This window comes from Nematolebias whitei, chromosome 13, assembly GCF_014905685.2.
Source record: "Nematolebias whitei isolate Nwh7 chromosome 13, NemWhi1, whole genome shotgun sequence".
In the NCBI taxonomy this organism is placed as follows: Eukaryota; Metazoa; Chordata; class Actinopteri; order Cyprinodontiformes; family Rivulidae; genus Nematolebias; species Nematolebias whitei.
Window position 1 is genome coordinate 31,596,077 of NC_056510.1, and position 18,721 is coordinate 31,614,797.

Sequence of the window (18,721 nt, forward strand, 5' to 3'; positions counted from 1 at the left end):
ATATATATATATATATATATATATATATATATATATATATAAACCCTCAATTTTAGTACTTTAAAAGAATATATGTTTTCATATATTATGTGTATAGTACAGATAATTTGAGAATAAGTGAGTTGTTTACTCACCCTTTCATCAGCTGGGCAGCAGTAAAATAGGCAGCCATGGCTTGATCGTGCTCACTCTCCACTGCAAATGAGTGACCATAGGCAATCCACGCAGGGCCGTACGTTCTCTCCAGAGTGGTGGCTTTGCTACAGTGGATCAAAAAATTGTTACACGAAACATCCAGTAAAGAGGTACTAAAACGGGATGTGCTTTGTTTTTAATAACATGCCTAAGGTAACGCCGAGCGTGTTCGTTTTTGTTGCCAACCATAAGATAGTAGCAGCCGACAGCAAACCAGGATACCTGGTAAAAGGTTCACTTGGTAATGAAAAATGCTAAAATATCACAACCGGTAAAAATCAGTGTAAAAATTAAAAGCAGAAAAATACTTACTGGATTGTTTGGGTACAAGTCTACAAGTCTGTGTGAGAGGTAAAATAACTCTGCAGATGAAAAAACACTGATCAAACAACGAACACATTTTAAATTTTATATGAAACAATTGTGTATTTTACCATTTGATTTTCCGAGCTCCACCAACGTTCCTATGTGAACTGGTAAACAGTTAGCATGGAAAGGATCTTTTACCATCACCCTGAAAGACCAACAAACAACTATTTTATTTCTCTAAAATCTCTCATTTAATTATGCCTGCTTAGAATAACAAAACCCATTATTTAATAAAAACGTTAAAAAAAACAGCACGTGATAAAAATCCAAACTTGCCATTAGGTAATATCAGTTTAAATTACAATAAAGTACTTTCAGAAAAATGATGAATTTCTGGTTGGCTTGAATTCACAAACACAAACTACGTGTAACTGCATAGCTCGAATGCTCTCATCTCCACTAGAAATAAAAACTAGTTCTAAACTAAAAATCTAATTCCATTTCGCATAGGATTCAGCCTTTAAGGCTGTCGCTAGTGGGTTTATCCCTACGCGCGCAGCACTGAAAACTTTAGTCCAAGCCCACCTGCTGTGTGTGCCTCACCCCCAGTCCAATCGGCTCCCATGTTTTCTTCAGCCAGCTAGCTAGCACTGTCAGAAAAACGAAGAAGGAAAAGTTGTCCAGCTTTGACTGGCACAACCTTTGCTAAGGATGCCTGGTTCTCCGCCACGACGATGGACGATGCCACCGCCTTTTCTAACGTGTTTTTATCTCGAGGTGAATCGGAAGATTCCCTCGAAAAAGGCGTTGTTGGCAGCAGCTCCGCTGAGTGTTTTTTTTCGGTGGCGGGACGCTATGCGCGGGACGACGCCACCGCCTTCTTTGACGCTGAGTCACGCTGTGAATCAAATGATTTCTTCGAGAAAGGCGATGCAGAGCTGCCCCTTACCTCCTGGAGAGCGTAGTGACGGAAGACGCTCAGCCACCTCAGATCTTCCAACGTTGGCGACCACACCGCTCCCAGCCGTCGGCGCCCTCCTCTCGGAGCTGCCCGTCATAATCAAGGAGGATGTTCACACAAGGGACTTTCTGTCTCTCACCTTCCTCCGCCCTGATCGGATGATCTGGCGGTAAGGTTGGCTCCGCCCCGGCTCGTCGCCCTGACCCCACCTGGCCTCGCTGTCCAGCTGTGACGTCACACTGGAACGGGGCTGCAGCTGGTCCCGGCAAGCTGAAGACATCCATCTCCACCTTCGCCTCCATCTCTAGAGTGGAGGGTTTTACCAATCAGTGGTTTTTCCCTCGGTCCCCCCCTTGGAGCCAAGCCTGGCAGTGGCACTTGGGGCAAAAGCTTCCAGGACGGACCAGCAACCCGTCCCTCCAGGGAAGCATGACCAGATGGTGACAAGGTCTCCAACCAAGCTCAACAGTGCACATTTCAGACGGCCGCAGCGAACAACAACGTTGCCCTGCTGGCCTACAGCATCTCTAAGAGGCTGGAGGAAGCAGACCTGCTGGAGGAGACAAAGAGCTCTCTCTGTAAAGCTGTTGATGTCATCTTAAACATGTGCCACCTCTGCGATCTGCCTGTCCCGCATCGCCGCCTGGATGACCATGATCCCGAGGACCACTTGGCTTCGCCTCTCGCCATCCTTGTCCGAGAGGCTGCAGAAAGACCTGCAGGAGGGCCCCATCACCACAGAGGCGCTGTTCGGGGCCAACTTCAGGACCATCCCTGAGAAACCGGAGAGGTCCGAGGAGGTCTCAGAGACTGTACACCATCTGGTGACGTCACAGTCCTCCTCTCGCCCCCCCGGCCGCTGGTGGGACTGCCTTGGCCAGCAACAGCAGCAGAGGCGCTTCACAGCTGCAGCAGCGACTTCACGCCCTGCTCTTCCGCCGGACCCCTCCACCAGGTAACAGATCTTTGAGGGGAAGGTATGTGTTTTTTGATGATGTATGTGTTTTGATATAAAACAGAAACATCTCTGAAAGTAGAAGTTTTTTCATCTAGGACTGTCGGATCAGCTGATATCACAGCTGCCTCTCTTCACACATTCCCCACACAGAATGAGCCAGTAACCTCTAAACACCGTTTTAAATGGCACCGCGGTTCAGTAAATATCACCAGACATTCATCTGCCACGTCAACTAAAATGATGTTTTTTCAGCAGACCGAGTCCGGAAAAATCCCTCGTTTTCAGCCAAAGCCCATTTTTAATTTCTGCTGTTTTCTGCCCACTCACAGCGCAGCAGGAGTAAACATGTTTCTCCACGACAGCTGCAGCCTCCACCGAAACTGCGTCTCACACAGAAAGCGCTCACGCCTCCACTCAGTGCGCGCCACCTCACCTCAGCTCTATGTGAGACCGCAGCCTGGGCTCAGCACAGCACATACAGCCCTTTTTTCTGTCGGAGCCCCCATTGGGTTCCCTTGGAGAATCTCCGGAGCGAGTGATGGCAGTAAGGACTTTTAGTATGGTTGACGTTTCATGAGAAACATGATAAAACAAATGCGTGCCCGCTCTCCGAGCGTTACTCAGAGTGGCAGCGAGTGTGTTCCCTGGACAGATGGACGGACTGTCTGATCAGAAGGGGTTACACACTGCAGTTCGCAGCTCAACCCCCACCGTTCAGAGGGATTATAGAGACGGTTCTGTCTTCTCCAGAACAGAGCTCATCTCTACAGTCAGGAGTTCAGGAATATCTGACAAAAAAACGCGATTTCCAGAGTTCCCAACTGAGAGGAAAATACGGGATTTTTTTCCTCCCACTACTTCCTGGTTCTGAGAAAAAAACAGAGGGATGAGACCCATTCTCAACCTGTTCATGTTCAGCAACTCGATCATGGGGAGACAATTCCACATGATGACAAACAGCTGCTGGAGAACTTCACCAGAACGACTGGTTTTCACCTCCATAGATCTGAAGAGCGCATATTTTCACATTTCCATCATTCTGAAACACCCCACGCATGTTCTCGAAATGCGTGACGACGGCTCTGCAGTCGTTACACATGGCAGGAATGAGAATTATTTTTATCTAGATGATCTGCTCTTATTAGCTCGGTCCAGTTAGAAAGCTGTCGTACAGACCAAAACGCTAGTGTTCCACCTGCTAAACCTGGGGTTTCTATAAACTGGGAAAAACTTCCGTTTGTCCATCCCAGATGATTGTTTATCTGGAAATGGAGCTAACCTCAATTACAACGAGAGCCCGATTATCACAGCTGAGAACCGAATCTCTATCAGCTCAGCTCTTCCGTGTCAAACCCAAATCCACCGTGTCAAACCCTGCAGCATAGTGACAGTTCTGCCTGTCATGCGACTCCTGGGATGATGTCAGCGGCCCACATTGTGGTTCCGCTGGGCCTACTTCACACGAGACGCCTTCAGAGATGGTTCGCCCACCTGCGCATAGGACGCATTTTCTCCACCCTGAACTCAGTTCTACACCTCAGTGAGCCTTCACCTCTGGAAGCCTCAACTGAGCTGTGTGAGAACTTCCTCCATTTCTTTTTAGAAAAAGTGGCAAACACCCGGGCACTCATTTCTCCACCAGCTCATGATCTGTCCATCCCATCTCAGTGCGTGGCTGTGTTTGACCACTTTGAGCCCATCTCTCTGTCCTCTCTGGAGCAGGTAATGTGCAGCATGAAGCCATCTGGTTCCCCCTTTGATGTGGTCCCCCCTCGACTGCTAAAGGAAGTTTTTCTTACCCTGGGTCCTTTTATCCTCGCTATTCTGAATAGCAGTTTATCCTCAGGTGTGGTGCCAAAGACTTTTAAACATGCTGCTGTCCAGCCCCTCCTGAAAAAACCTAACCTTGACCCCTCAGTCATGTCCAACTTCCGGCCTGTCTCCAGACTCCCATTCACCTCTAAACTACTGGAAAAAATTGTGGAGTCTCAGTTGAAACAGTTTTTGGGGGATCACGCTATCCTTGAGTTATTCCAATCTGGCTTCAAATCTCTCCATAGCACTGAAACTGCTCTACTGAAGGTTTTTAATGACATTTTCATATCCACAGACGCAGGTGATTCTGTGCTGCTTGTCCTATTGGACCTTACATCTGCTTTTGACACCATCGACCACAACATCCTCATTTCTAGACTGGAGCAGTGGGTGGGCATCACAGGGTCAGCCCTTAAATGGTTTGGGTCCTACCTCTCTGACAGAACCTTCTGTGTCAATATCAAAGATTTTAGTTCGGCATCGACAGCGCTCCAGTGGGGGGTACCGCAGGGGTCCATCCTCGGTCCCCTTCTCTTTTCTTTTTACCTGCTGCCACTAGGTGCTATCTTCCGCAAACACGACATACCCTTTCATTTCTATGCCGATGATTGCCAAATTTACTTCCCCCTGAGGCACAGAGGCACACGCTCTATTCAGCCTCTTCTTGGCTGCCTGGCTGACATCTGGGACTGGATGGCTTTAAACTTCTTAAGCTTCAATGAGAAGAAGTCTGAAGTCATGCTGTTCCATCCCAGTGGCTCACTCATGAACCAAGACATTGACCTTTTCTCTCTAGCCCCGCTAGAGAAACAAAAGGTCACTAATCTGGGGGTGATAATGGACCCGTCCTTAAAACTCAACAGTCACGTAAACATGATGGTTAAATCCTGTTTTTTTCAGCTGAGACGGCTGTCTAAGCTGAAGCCTATACTCTCCAAAAAGAACCTTGAGACAGTGATCCACGCCTTCATAACATCTAGGCTTGATTACTGCAATTCACTTCTGTTTGGAATCAGTCAGTCCTCCATTGCTCGTCTACAACTGGTCCAAAATGCTGCAGCCCGATTTTTAACTGGTACAGGCTATAGAGAGCACATCACGCCAGTTTTGGCCTCCCTGCACTGGCTACCCATTCATCTTCGGATCCATTTCAAAATTCTCATGTATGTTTTTAAATCACTGAACAGTTCCGCCCCATCCTATCTCACTGATCTTCTGCAGCCATATGTCCCACCGCGCTCTCTGAAGTCAGCAGACCAGATGCTTCTCTCAGTCCCAGAAACCAGTCGTAAGCTCAGAGGTGACGGGGCTTTCTCTGTTGCAGGTCCACGACTGTGGAATGAGTTGCCACTGAGTGTCCGGCAGGCTCCCACACTCTCAGTCTTTAAGTCTCGCTTGAAGACCCACTTCTATTTGCTTGCCTTTAACACGGTGTGATTTGTTTTGGTCCGGTCTGTTCTCTACTCTGTTGGCCATTTTAGTTAGCTTCTGCTGCTATTTGTATCTGTATTTCTATTTTATGTTTTCCTGTCTGCTGTGCATGTTTGGTTCTTTTGTACAGCACTTTGGTTGGCCTTGTTGCTGTTTTAAGTGCTATATAAATAAATTGGTATGGTATGGTATGGTATAGATCCTGTGCGCCAGAAGAGGTGGATTATCTTTGTGCCCTCCTCCGTGAGAACCGATCTGAATCACTGGGGAAACACTCTCATTCTGTCAGAGGGAATTCCCATCAGCAGGCCTATGTCACACGTCTCAGTTTTCACAGACGTGTTCCTGTCAAGCTGGGAGGAATGTGTCTGTCCCAAGCAGTGGGAGCACAGTGGCTGGACCACACGTCACTTTACATAATGTCCTAGAATGTTTCACAGTCTGAAACGTGAGTCTGCATTTGCCCCCTGCTGCGGGATTACGGCTGCAACAACGAATCGATAAAATCGATGATTTTGGCCTCTTTACATTGGTTGCCGGTGCATTACCGGATTCATTTTAAAATACTTTTATTTGTTTTTAAAGCTTTAAATGGCCATGCCCCTCCATACCTGTCTGAGCTGCTACATTCTTACACACCCTCTCGTTCACTCAGGTCAGCTGACCAGTTGTTTCTGAAGGTCCCGAAGACAAAGCGTAAGCTTAGAGGGGACCGAGCTTTTTCTGTGATAGCTCCCAGGCTCTGGAATGACCTTCCATTGAACATAAGACAGGCCTCTTCAATTGAGGTTTTTAAGTCCCTTCTTAAAACTCATCTTTTTTCTTTGGCCTTTTAGCACAATCTGAGATGTTTTACCTTGTTTTATTGTGTTTGTATTTTATTTTATTATTCTATTCCTGTTTTAAATTTTACCCTTCCATTTTATCATTGTATTGTATTATATAATTGTGTAAAGCACTTTGGTCCTGTTGGGTGCATAAAGTGCTCTATAAATAAAGTTGGTATGGTATGGTATGGTATGGATTAAAAGCGTTGGCAACGAATTTCGTTATCAATTTGTTGTGTCACGCGATTATGCATCTTTCACGGCGCTGCGGAGCCGTTTTGTTTTGTTCGCGGGCAGTTCATTGTCACTGCTGACTGACTGAATAAAGTTTAAAAAAAAAAACTGCAGCGCGAGTTGAAAAGAGCGAGGGGGCAGCAAAGCAGAGGCTGTTTTCAAAGGAAATTTAAGTAAATTTTATAAATGACCGACGCAGCGAAAACTGTTCGACCCAAGTCCTCCAAAGTGTGGGAGAACTTCACAAAGATAAAAAATGAGAAGCATGCAGCTTTGAAAATTGCCGACATGACACGGGAGAATCACGCTGTTATAAACGTAAACATGTCGGAGTCACGAGGAGGAGGAAGGAGCTGCAGCTGATACAACTCTTCATGTGTTGCAGGTGAGTCTCTACAATTTAACACATTGTTCTGTTTCCAAGAGAGAAAATGTAACGTCAGTCTGTCTGGTAGATGAAGCTGCTGCTTGTTTGTTATCTTATTAATGACGGTGATAGAGAACGTGTTACTTTTTATTCAATTTAATTGGTACAAGCAGTGTTTAAATGTAATTTATAAATAAATCTAACACAAAGATAATAATTTAATGAGTAAGCTTCAACTTTTAATTTGCTGGCAAAGTCTGAAGACACTGCAGGTATGGCAGGATGAATTGCATTTAAACAGGAATTAAAGTAATTTATTACATCTACTCAAATGTGTGCAATTAAGTACTTTATATATGTGTGTGTGTGTGTGTGTTTAATTGTTCTTTTAGCTACGTTTGCCTGAACCTAACGTTGTAAGGGAAACGAGGCATTTCTTGAGTTGCTGTAAATTATGATATAATACATATTTACTGTCTCATTCCAGAAAACAACAACAACAACATTGACATCCTTCATGATGGACAGAGATCATGGACACCACAGCAGCAGCTGTCTTCATTGAAAGATCCTTAAATGATCGTCACTGACATGAGGCCTCTGTCGATGGTTGAAGACGAAAGCTTCACTACAATAATCCACACTTTTAATCCAGGTTACAATAATCCACACTTTTTTAGTCCAGGTTACAATATTCCCTCAATGACACATTTTACAAAGTAGCTACATATTGTGCAGGTATAAAGATACGTTTGTATATATTTTTGTGTACATTTATTTTTTTAAGCTATTTGACTAACTTTTATTTTTTATTATTCAATATTTTACCAACAGAATAGTCAAATGGCAACCTGTTTTTTGTGCAAATTGCTATGTCAGTCAAATGTTAAATTTTGGAATAAAGAGGTGGAAATTAAAACGTTTTTCTTTTGCCGATTCATTGATTAATCGAAAAAATAATCGGCCGATGAATCGATTATTGAAATAATTGTTAGTTGCAGCCCTATTCGGGATCAGCATGTTCTGATCCACACAGACAACAAAGTGACGACAGTGTACATAAACTGTCAGGGAGACACGCGCTCAGCCCAACTGTTACACATCGTGTAAGAGCTGTTGTGTTGGGCACACACAAACACCTGCTTTCCATCAGAGCAGTGTACAAACCGGATTCCAAAAAAGTTGGGACACTAAACAAATTGTGAATAAAAACTGAATGCAATGACGTGGAGGTGCCAACACCTAATATTTTATTCAGAATAGAACACAAATCACAGATCAAAAGTTTAAACTGAGAGAATGTATCATTTTAAAGGGAAAAATCTGTTGTTTCCAAATTTCATGGCGTCAACATATCCCCAAAAAGTTGGGACAAGTTCATTTTTACCACTGTGTGGCATCCCCCCTTCTTCTTACAACACTCAACAGACGTCTGGGGACAGAGGAGACCAGTTTCTCAAGTTTAGAAATAGGAATGCTCTCCCATTCATGTCTAACAGGCGTCTAACTGTTCAATCGTCTTGGGCCTTCTTTGTCGCACCTTCCTCTTTATGATGCGCCAAATGTTCTCTATAGGTGAAAGATCTGGACTGCAGGCTGGCCATTTCAGTACCCGGATCCTTCTCCTACGTAGCCATGATGTTGTGATTGCTGCAGAATGTGGTCTGGCATTATCGTGTTGAAAAATGCAGGGTCTTCCCTGAAAGAGATGACGTCTACATGGGAGCATATGTTGTTCTAGAACCTGAAAATAGTTCTCTGCATTAATGGTGCCTTTCCAGACATGCAAGCTGCCCATGCCACAAGCGCTCATGCAACCCCATACTATTGGTGATGCAGGCTTCTGAACGGAGCGTTGATAACAACTTGGGCTATCCTTGTCCATCTCTGGTCCGGATGACATGGCGTCTCAGTGTTCCATAAAGAACTTCAAATCGTGACTCATCTGACCACAGAACAGTCTTCCATTTTGCCACACTCCATTTTAAATTACCCCTGGCCCAGTGCAAATGTCTGAACTTGTGGAGCTTGCTTAGAAATGGCTTCCTCTTTGCACTGTAAAGTTTCAGCTGGCAACGGCGGATGGCACGGTGGATTGTGTTCACTGACGATGCTTTCTGGAAGTATTCCTGAGCCCATTCTGTTATCTCCTTGACAGTGGCATTCCTGTTTGAGGTGCAGTGACATTTAAGGGCCCGGAGATCACGAGCATCCAGTAGAGTTTTACGGGCTTGACCCTTACGCACAGCGATTGTTCCAGATTCTCTGAATGTTTTGATGATGTTATGCACGGTTGATGATGATAACTTAAAAGTCTTTGCTATTTTACGCTGGGTAAAACCATTCTGGTACTGCTGCACTATCTTTCAGCGCAACAATGGTGGAATTGGTGATCCTCTTACCATCTTGACTTCTGTAAGACACTGACACTCCAAGAAGCTTTTTTTATACCCAATCATGTTGTCAATTGACCTAATTAGTGTTAATTCGTCTTCCAGCTGTTCGTTATATGCTCAATTTTCTTTTGCCAGCCACTTATTGCTACTTGTCCCAACTTTTTTGGGATTTGTTGACACTGTGAAATTTTGAATCAACATATTTTCCCTTTAAAATGTTACATGTACTCAAATTAAACTTTTGATCGGTCATCTATGTTATATTACGAATAAAATATTGACATTTGCCATCTCCACATCATTGCATTCAGTTTTTATTCACAATTTGTTTAGTGTCCCAACTTTTTTGGCATCCGGTTTGTATTTAGATGATATAATGTTATTATTATTATTTGGCCACATTAGAGGTGATGAGCAACATTCAAGCTTTACATACTGAAAAAAAAAAACTGACATAAATCTATCAACAGGTGCACTTTTATAGTGTGTAAGACAAAGTACTATTTCTTCCAGGTAAATTGTATTATTGATATAAAAAACAACTGCAAAGACAAACAAAAACATTTCATTTAAACTTATACTTGCAAATATAAAAAACAAGAATCAAAGGTTTTTTTTTTTTTTTTTAAATCACATTTTTTAGTGTGAAAGAAAGACGAACAGCAGCAAGAAGACAAAACCTGTGAATTGTTTTTATTTCCTCCGAATTATCTTAGTGGCCTGATTGTCCATTCTTTTAATTGAAGAAGCAGCATTGCTTCGACACAATTAACTTGATCACACTCATAAACGATCCTTAGAAATAAATTAAAGCCACAAAGCTGTTTGCACATTTAACATCAAAAGAAAGCTAGAAAGAAACCCACCAGGCGAACAAGCTGCCCAAGTTCAAGTCTTGATAGTGACAAAGTAACCGACTCGTTCAAATTTACTCACCATGAGAAAGTGATGCTATCTTATCAGCCCAGAACAGAGCACTTTGATATTGATGCTGTAAACGATCACAAAAAGTCAGGTGAAATTAATTCAAAGACAGTGTTTGTAATTTATGTATACCGTTGATTTACTACGCTGGTGGGAAGGTAAAGATCTAGCAGCATCAGTTAGCGCCACAGAGAAAGTAAGAAAAAGCAGTTTTCTAACCTGGTCGATGTACTGTCGTACTCGTTTTCTAAGCCCGTCGAGGTTCATTTTGAGTTATCTAAACACGCACGTTCTGTGTATTAAAATAAAGCCATCCCTGGAGACAGAGAAATGTGCTCAACACCCGGTACGCACTAGCTTGTTAGCTAGAAAAAAGTCAAATCCGCGGCTTCTACCCGCAACGTGTGTTCATCGAAAATGTGTCGTATAGAAACTCTTCTGATAATTATAGTTCCGCTTAAAACCAGACAGTTTTTTTTTTTTTGCATACTTTCATCGGCACGCATCATTATAGATACGATAAAATAAAAAATCATTATCTTTAATCAACGTAACGACACAAAGGGTAGTAAAATAGTAACTAACTTTGCAGCGAAAGTTTTAGTATTTCCAAAGACTGTTTACCATACCATACCATTTTAGCACTTAAAACAGCAACAAGGCCAACCAAAGTGCTGTACAGACAGAACAACAGGCAACACACAGAGCAATATACAAAACGAAGTAAATCAGAATATAGACATAAAAACGATGCAGATAATAAATATGACGACTAATCTGTGTGAAGCAAACAGGTTCAAAACACAGATCCTCTGGTGTTGAAAGCTACTGAATAGTAGTGGATTTTTAAACGGGATTTGAAAACCGAGAGGGAGGGGGCCTGTCTGATAAGCAGAGGTAACTCGTTCCAAAGTCTTGGTCCTGCCATAGAGAAGGCCCTGTCACCTCTGCGCTTAAGACAAGTTCCTGGAACTGTGAGGAGCAACTGGTCCGCTGACCTCAGGGAACGTGGAGGGACATACGGCTGTAGCAAATCAGAGAGATGGGGGGGGGTGCGAAACTGTTCAGCGATTTGTAGACATACAGAAGTATTTTGAACTGGATTCAAAGGTGAACCGGTAGCCAGTGCAGTGAGGCCAAAACTGGTGTAATGTGCTCTCTTTTGCCTGTACTGGTTAAAAATCGGGCTGCTGCATTCTGGACCAGTTGTAGTCGTGCAATGGAGGTCTGACTGATACCAAACAGGAGCGAATTGCAGTAATCAAGCCTAGATTTAATGAATGCATGGATTACTGTCTCCAGGTTATTTTTGGACAATATGGGCTTCAGTTTAGACAGCCGCCTCATTTGAAAGAAACATGATTTTTAACAATCATGTTTACATAACTGTTGAGTTTCAGGGAAGGGTCCGTTATCACGCCCAGTTTTGTGACTCTTTTTTTTTCTGACGGGGTTAGAGTGGAAAGGTCGATGCAGTGGTTTGCAATTGTGTCGTTGGGAGAGAGCAACATGACTTCAGACTTTTTTTCATTGAAACTTAAGAAATTTAAAGCCATCCAGTCCCTGATGTCAGCCAGGCAGTCGAGCAGAAGTTGAATAGAGCATGTACCATTGTGTCGTAGGGGGAAGTAAATTTGACAGTCATCAGCGTAGAAGTGAAAGAGTATGTTGTGTTTCCGGAAAATAGTACCAAGTGGCAGCAGGTATAAGGAGAATAGGAGGGGACGCAGGTTGGACCCCTGCGGAACCCCCCATTTAATCTCTGCCGCTGCAGAACTAAAATCCTTGATGGAGACACAAAAGGATCTGTCAGCGAGGTAGGATCTGAACCAATTGAGGGCTGACCCTGTGATGCCCACCCACTGCTCCAACCTAGCAATGAGGATCTCATGGTCAATGGTGTCAAAAGCAGCTTTGAGGTCCAATAGGACAAGCAGCACAGAATCACCAATATCTGTAGATAAGAAGATGTCATTAAAAACCTTCAGTAAGGCAGTTTCAGTGCTGTGGAGAGGTTTAAAGCCAGATTGGAATAGCTCTAAGATGGCGTGATCCTCCAGGAAACACTTCAACTGGGACTCTACTATTTTCTCCAGTAGTTTAGAAACAAATGGGAGTCTGGAGACAGGCTGGAAGTTGGATACGACTGAGGGGTCAAGGTTTGTTTTTTTTCAGGAGAGGCTGGACAGCAGCATGTTTAAAGGTTTTTGGCACCACGCCAGTGGATAAACTGCTATTTTAAATGGCAAGAATGGATGGACCTAGAGTAGGAAAAACCTCCTTTAGTAGTCGAGGGGGGACCACATCAAAGGGGGAACCAGAAGGTTTCAAGCTGCACATGACCTGCTCTAGAGAAGATAGAGTGATGGGTTCAAAATGGTCAAATAGGGCTACAACGTGAGGTGGGATGGATGGGTCATGAGTTGGAGGGGAAATGAGAGCCTGGGTGGTCGCAATTTTTTCCAAAAAGAAATGTAAGACGTCGCACAGCTCAGTTGAGGCTTCCAGAGGTGATGGTTCAGTGAGGTGGAGAACAAAGTTTAGGGTAGAAAAGAGGACATGTGGGTTGTGAGAGTTTGAGGTTATGATATCAGAAAAGTATTTGGATTTAGCAGCTTTTACTGCTTTCTGATAACGGCGCCAAGTCTCTTTAAGTATTTGAAAAGAGACCTGCAGCCTGTCTTTCCTCCATTTGCGCTCCGCCCTCCTGCACTGCTGCCTAACGGCCTTCGTGACGTCACTCAGCCAAGGTTCTGCTCTGAGTTTTGATTTTCTACTTTTAACAGGAGCGACATGATCCAGAGTCTTTAAGCAGACAGAGTTGAACTGGGATGTCAGCGCCTCCATGGTAGTGAGAAACACCAGGGGCTGAATGATCATTTCAGAGTTATAAACATCTGTGAAACGTGTGGCAGTGAAGTGGTTAATGGTCCGGCTGCGACGTGCAGGAATGCACGGCTTAGGAGTTAGATGGGGGAGGGTGAACACAAACCGGACTGGCATGTGGTCTGAAAAAACATTATCACCAATTTCAAGATTACTAACAGTCACATCACAGGTTAAAACGAGGCCCAGTGTATGTCTGCGCTCTTGGGTGGGACCGTTTACATGCCGAGTTAGATTAAATGTCAAGTCAAGTCAACTTTACAGGTCCTTCCCAAAAAATTAGCATATTGTGATAATAATATTCCTAATGCTGTTTCAGTGCTGTGGAGTTGCTTAAAACCAGATTAAAAAATTTTGAAGATTCTGTTCTCATTCAAAAACTTGTTTAATTGAATGAAAACTATTTTCTCCAGGATTTTGGACAGGAAGGGAAGTTTTGAGATTGGTCTGAAATTTGAGCAAGTCAAAGGGTCAAGTCCAGGTTTCTTAATTAACGGATGAACTACTGCATGTTTGAAAACATCGGGAACCACACTTGTCACAATACTACTATTTATAATAGTAAGAACAAAGAACAGAGGGTCCAATCGTGGGTAGAACTTGTTTGAAAAACGACGCAGGAATGGGGTCAGCGGGGGAACCGGAGGGTTTCATCTGACCAATGACTTTGTTCAGAAATGGGAGTGAAATGGGTTCAAACTGTTTGAAGACAGCTGAGCAAGGGACAAAGACAGAGGGATCAGTTGTGGACAGGGGGATGGATGACCTAATCAACGCTACCCTATCAGCAAAGTATCTGGTGAAGTTGTTGCAGATGTCAACGGAGGCCTCCATGCTGGCAGACCGAGGCACATTTAAAATGGAATTTACGGTATTAAAAAGAACACAGGGATTATGACTGTTTGAAGCAATGATTTGGGAGAAGTATTTGTTCTTTTCAGATTTAACGATGCTCTGATAATCTTTCAAACATGTTTTTAACATAATAAAAGAACCCTGTAATTTGTCCTTTTTACACTTGCGTTCAGCTCTCCTGCATAGACGTTTGGCCGCTCGAGTGGTCGCGTTCAGCCAGGGGTGTGGTGCCCGCTTTGGTCGCCTGATTTTTAGCGGGGCCACGAGGTCTAAGATCTTAGAGCAGGTCGCATCATGCCTACTGAGCAGCTCCTGTGTATTAATACAGGTAGAGGTTTCAGGGACTGAGGCAGCATCAGTAATGAATGCAGAGGAAAAAAGAGCAGCGGTTGAAGAGTTAAATATCCGACAACTCTTGGCTGGAGCGGGGGATTTAGACTCATGAATAACAGAGGTTTGGAATGAAATGGGTGTGTGATCTGAAACAATAGCATCCCCAATTTCCAGATTAACCACAGATAAACCATCAGACAGAACTAAATCAAGTGTATGGCCCTGTTGATGAGTTGGACCAACAACATTTTGCACAAGGTTGAGAGATTGTATCAGATTTAGAAATTCTTGCACCAAAGGCTTGTCAGGACAGCAAACGTGCACATTAAAGTCTCCCAGAATCAAGACCCTGTCGTAATTGAGCAGTATTCCAGTCAGAAAGTCAGAAAATTCACTTATAAAGTTTTTGTTGTTTGAGGGTCGTCTGTAGATCAAGCAGCACAGTGTTGGGTTGGAGCGGCCCAGCTCAAAATACAGCAGTTCAAAACTCTGAAAAGCTACAGCCTGTAGCTGTCTGCAGTTCCAGAGCTTTTTAAAAACTGTTAATAATCCACCACCCCTACCAGAAGTCCTTGGAGCATTAAAAAAGGCACAATCCACCGGCAACAGTTCAGAAAAAAAACTTAACTCACCAGGGACAAGCCAGGTCTCTGTAACAAACATGAAGTCCAGTCCATTGGAGCAGAAATAATCGTTCAAGCTGAAAGTTTTATTTGTCAGCGACCTGACATTCAGCAGAGCAATCTTTGTAGGACCAGTAGGTGAAGGTAAAGCTGTGCTCCGAGCACAGATCAGCTGTTTCAGATTTCTGGAGTTTGAACCGCGCCTCCAAGGACCAGAGACGTCGCAGCTGTGCGTGCGCCCGTGACGCGAGCCAGGCTCGACTACGGAGATCAGGCAGGACCCAGCAGGATCAGCGAAGCACCCGGACAGGCGAATATCCAGCAGATGGTCGGCAGAAGATGATGCAGCAGAAGGTCCGGAGTTGGTTAAGTTCCACTGGAGACGGCCGAAACCACCGCGGCCGCGCGTACCAGGCCAGGGCACCTGGAACGAGCTGGAGTTGAGTGGGTCAGCAAAGCATCCGGATGGACAGTTTAACATCTGATGGTCAGCAGCAGGTGACGAGGCAGCAGAGAGCTTGATGCTGGTTTTAATCCTCACGAGACGGCCGGCACGTCTCCCACGGCGCCTGGAGCGATGTTTTCGGGTGGACAGAAACGCCGCGCGCTTCAGGTAAACCGGGACATCAACAAGCAGAGGGGGTGGGGGTCCAGAGCCCCGATTAAAGTGGTCGAACAAGGCGGGGTTCGCAGTAGATAACTGTATATTTAAAAGTTGTTGGCGATCATAAACAAGCAGTGAGTTTATGTCACCGAAGAAAAATGACAAAAACAGAAAAAAAACAATCAAAACAGACAGAGGTGAACGGCAAGCCACCAACACCGGCGCCATCTTCCCGGAAGAGTGTCTGAGTCCAATAAAATGAGTCCAATAAATCTAAAAAGTCCTTAACCAAGGGCTTCTCCTGACAGCACACATGCAAATTAACGTCCCAATAATGAAAACATGATTATATTTTGGTGTGATTTCAGCCAAGAAATCAGAAAACTCATTTATGAAATCTTTAGATCGAGGTGGGCGGTAGACGAGCGCGCATAAAGTCGAAGGTGAATGGCTGAGTTCAATGACGCTCAGTTCAAAGCTGGCGCGGGAAACTGGGATGAGCAGTTGTTTACAGTCAAAAGTTGATTTGAATATTGTTAATAATCCACCACTGCGCCGGCCTGATGGCCGCAGTGCGTTAAAATACAGACAGTTCGGTGGCAATAATTCCGTCAAGGCGCTGGACTCACCTGGAGACATCCAAGTCTCTGTGATGCAGAGAAAGTCCAAATCGTGTTCTTGAAAGTAGTCTCTGAGGATAAAAGTTTTGTTGGTAACAGATCTTGCGTTGACCAAACACATCCGGATACTGTCCAAAGTAGAGCCAGCAGCGGTGGAGGGAGTGCACCCCAGTGACTGTAGATTTTCAATAACAGCCCCTCTGGGTCGGCCCGTGCACTGCACCGGCTGACAACTCCCGTTGTTTACCTGGTCCGGGCATGCGGAAAGCTGGCTATTGAAACCATGACTACCAGCTGGAGAGGAAGATGCAGCGCGCAGGGCTTTAAGCTTTACCAGCCGCCCAGCACATTTTCCCTGGCATCTGGAGCGATATCTCCGGGCAGGCAGGTGAGGAGCGTAGTGGAGGTAAACGGGCACGTCCGCCAGCAGCGGGGGAAGGGGGGGGGGGGGGTCCAGCGGTACGCTCATAATGATCCAAATAAGCCACATCGTCGGCAGAAAAACGAAGATCCAGAAGCTGTTGTCGGTCATACACCAGCAGCAAGTTTATGTCCCAGATGAAAAACGAACAAAACACAAATAATCCGAACAGCATCAACAGAGGTGGATTGCAAGCCAAGTACACGGGCACCATTTTACCGGAAGGATTCATTTAAAATATTTAAGTCTGGTCCTCTGGACAGGTTCAAAAAAGCAAAAAAATTGTTGAAACATTTCGTCTTTCATCCAAAAGATTGAGGAGGTGCATTCACCTCAGTTATAAATGGCACCTTCTCATAGTGGATCAACCAATTTGTTGTTGACATCCAGAACCAGCTGTTCACATGATCAAGAAGGACCATCAGCCTAACAATGGATCCTTAACTCCCTGATGGCCGCTTGCTATTCACAGAGTGATACTAGCAATAACAGCACTGTAAGAGGGGACAGTTGGACACGGAGGCCTCCGCCTTTGTTTAATAATGGACGTTTTCTCAACACTTAAGGCTCTAGTATACTGCTGCATATGTCCGTTCACGCGTACGTACGCGTGTACGGTACGCAGAGGGTTCAGTCATGATACTCCAGCATACACCCCGAGCAGCTGCAGAACAGCTTCACAGACAAGGGGCGTTCACCTTCGGGACAAATTGAGGTCGCCGATTGGTCATTTACTGACACGCCTACTGGATTGATTGGCAGGTCGGAAAAAAGAAAAAAAGCGAGAGCTGGCAGCCTCCGCCGCAGCGGTGTTCTGTGTTCATATGTTGTTAATAAAAAGATCTAAAAAATAAAAAAAAGAGCGCTGGCTCTACAGCCCACACATCAGACCAGCCCACCAGGAAATCTCCAGACCCTCCCACAGCCATGCTGGACCTGAGTTTAATTCACTCGTGACAAATTCCTCCATTTCTCACCACTTCAGTCATTGCATCAACGGAGGAGGAAGAGATCACTGCCTCTTGGCTAAAAAACAAAAGAAAAGGCCAGATCAGGGATGAAGAAGGGGAATTTAATACATTGGTGTCACATACAAAACAGTCCGTTGCTTGGCAGTTTATTGTGCGACACCGCGTACGCGTATTCAGTTGTAAAAATTGGAGCTTTGCACGGAGGGTATGCTGGGGGGTACGCACGTACCTCTGCGTACGTACGTGTGTACCTCTGCGTATGGATGTACGCGGCAATAGGGCTGGGCGATATGAGGAAAATCTAATATCCCGATATTATTTTTGCTATATCACGATACACAATATATATCACGATATTTATAAATAATCTCCAGTGTTACTTTAAACTAGTATTTAAATTGCACTGGTGTACTCTATTCAAACAGACCATTGATGTTTTTTTGAAATTGAAAACAAAATCAGAATACGTTTAAAATGTTTTATTGTAACCATCAGTTGCACACAAATCATCTTCTTCAGTAATGAAATTAGTACCACTGTCTCTTACTGTGGTCAACACTATACCTTTAATAAACAAGACCTTAGCAGCAAAAAAAGTACACCAAGCACAAATCCACAATGAAAAATAAACCATCTGTCTGGAAAAAAAGGTGCTTGTTAGTGCTTTTTGCATAAAAATTGTAAAATCAAAAAACCTGATGAGTCCAGATTACAAAAATAAAAGTTTAAATAGTGACTATATAATCAACTCACCCAGAATAGCCACAGGTATCAGAGCTTCTCTAAACAATTTACATATGCTGAAAATTTTGAACAACAAAACACAAAAAGTGCTAAACTGGTAAATGGTGCCAAGTTCAGGCAATATCTGCACAATCTCTGTACAAGAACAGTTTAATCACAGAGCATCTCAAAATAATTTAAATAATAATTACTCTTTGTGTGCTAGATTTTAAACACACACCACACAAAGTGGTAAAAAAGGAAATGA

General features: G+C 44.1%; 1 protein-coding gene and 1 long non-coding RNA gene across 2 annotated transcripts in view; one reads left to right on the forward strand and one right to left on the reverse strand.

Moving 5' to 3' along the window:
• The window catches only part of cdc16 (cell division cycle 16 homolog (S. cerevisiae)), a 64,558-nt gene that overhangs the window by 34,268 nt on the left and 11,569 nt on the right, over nucleotides 1–18,721 (forward strand). The window lies entirely within an intron of this gene.
• Nucleotides 344–704, reverse strand: LOC119419292. Its single transcript, XR_005187251.1, has 3 exons — nucleotides 630–704; nucleotides 508–557; nucleotides 344–417 (listed from the first exon to the last, which is right to left on the reverse strand). It is a non-coding gene; the product is annotated as an uncharacterized LOC119419292 (long non-coding RNA).